Below are 2,484 nucleotides of genomic sequence, written 5' to 3' on the forward strand. Positions count from 1 at the left end.
GGCTTGGGGCGGCTCCAGGGGCTCTAGCTAGGTGCGTTGGCTTCACAGAGGAGAGGCGGAGGCCCTGGCGGGGTTGCCTTGGCTTGGGAGAGGCCGGAGCTGCGGGAACGATCTAGAGGGGATCGCCGGCGAGCTCGGCTCCGGGACGGCAGCCCGCCGCCTGCCCGACTGGGATGCGGCTTCTAGTGGCTCTAGGAGGGAGTGGGAGTGGGCTGCGATGCTCGAGGAGGCTGCGGATGGGGGCTTTTATAGGCGGGGCGGCGAGGAGGGCTCACGCTCCGTCGAAGGACACCTGTCCCCGGCGCCCGGCGACCAACGGTGCCAGAGAGCGATGGAGAAGGTGACGGAGGTCACGCAGCCACTGTACGCGGGCGCAGACGAGCACAGGAACGAGGGGGAAAGAGACGAACATAGTGCGTGCGCACTGTGCCGTTGGCCAGACCGTGCCCGTGCTCGCTGCGGCGAGCTCCGGCGTCGGCGAGCGGCAGGGTGGATGTCACGCCCAATATGCGACCCTATCCGAAAGGAACTCGAAGGTCCCACCAAGGACAGACCCGCATATTGAAACGCTTTTGCAAGGTGGATATCATTACATCAACATTACATAATAGATGGGGATACATACAAAAGGCATACAATTTCACACGGATACAACATCATCATACAACAGACCATCATCCGACTACGGATGGAACACAAACAGAAACTCAAACGACATCCACCCTGCTACCGCAGGCTGCCAACCTGGAACCTATCCCATGATCGAAGAAGAAGCAGAAGAAGAACTCCAAAACAAGGAAACATCGCTCTCGCGTCATGATCATCGCATAACCTGTACCTGCAACTGTTGTAGTAGTAATCTGTGAGCCACGAGGACTCAGCAATCCCATTACCATGGGTATCAAGACTAGCAAAGCTTAATGGGAAAGGAAGGGGTAAAGTGGTGAGGTTGCAGCAGCGACTAAGCATATATGGTGGCTAACATACGCAAATGAGAGCGAGAAGAGAAACAAAGGAACGGTCATGAAGCTAGTAAAGATCAAGAGGTGATCCTGAACTCCTACTTACGTCAAACATAACCCAAAGAACGTGTTCACTTCCCGGACTCCGCCGAGAAGAGACCATCACGGCTACACACGCGGTTGATGCGTTTTAATTCAGATCTGGTGTCAAGTTATCTACAACCGGACATTAACAAATTCCCATCTGCCACATAACCGTGGGCACGGCTTTCGAAAGATAATACCCTGCAGGGGTGTCCCAACTTAGCCCATGATAATCTCTTGCGATCAACGAAAGATATTCCTTCTCCCAGGAAGACCCGATCAGTCTCGGAATCCCGGTTTACAAGACATTTCGACAATGGTAAAACAAGACCAGCAAGACCACCCGATGCGCCGACATCCTGATAGGAGCTGCACATATCTCGTTCTCAGGGCAACACCGGATAAGCGAAGCGTACAGGTACCGACGTAACCCAAGTTGCCAAGGGATGGTCCCGCACGGTGCTCTAGTTTGGACCAACACTTAGACAAGCATTGGCTCGGGGGGGCTATAATAAAGATGACCCTCGAGAGAGCGACTCCCAAGGGAAAAGTAGGTGGTGGTGAGGCAAATGGGAAAACCAAGGTTGGGCCTTGCTGGAGGAGTTTTATTCAAAGCGAACTGTCGAGGGGGTCCCATAAATCACCCGACCGCGTAAGGAACGCAAAATCCGGGAACATAACACCGGTATGACGGAAACTAGGGCGGCAAGAGTGGAACAAAACACCAGGCATAGGGCCTAGCCTTCCACCCTTTACCAAATATATAGATGCATTAATAATATAAGAGATATTGTGATATCCCAACATAACCCTGTCCACCATGGAGCAATCTTCAAACTTCACCTGCAACTAACAACGCTATAAGAGGGGCTGAGCAAAGCGGTAACATAGCCAAGCAATGGTTTGCTAGGAAGTGTGTCAAAGGTTAGAGGTTCATGGCAATTTGGGAGGCTTGAAGAACAAGTGATAGGAAGCGCAGCATAGCGATAGAATGAAGCAACTAGCATAGCAATGATAGTAGTGAGATCCAGGGTAGCGGTCATCTTGCCTGAAATCCCGCAAAGAAGAAGAACCAGTCCATGAAGAAGATGAAGCCACGAAGATGAACCAAGCGTAGACGAACGAATCCTCATGATCGCAACGAAACGGGAACTATCGAGAAGAAGCGCACAACATGGTAAACACACCACACATAGACAAGACATGATGCACAACAAAGCATGATGTATGACAAAGCTAGATGAGGCTACTCATGGCAAGAGATGATGCAAACAAAAACAACACATCAAAGCAAGTTTAAATGAGGCCGGAAACAACATATAACAATTCCGGTAAGTCCTCATAAGCAAATTTCGAAATTGGTCCAGATCTGAATAAACATTATGTTCAAGTTGTTAAACAGCAAGTTAAGATGCATCAAGATGATCTACACGAGATT

Source organism: Triticum dicoccoides, chromosome 5B, assembly GCF_002162155.2.
Source record: "Triticum dicoccoides isolate Atlit2015 ecotype Zavitan chromosome 5B, WEW_v2.0, whole genome shotgun sequence".
Classification (NCBI taxonomy): domain Eukaryota; kingdom Viridiplantae; phylum Streptophyta; class Magnoliopsida; order Poales; family Poaceae; genus Triticum; species Triticum dicoccoides.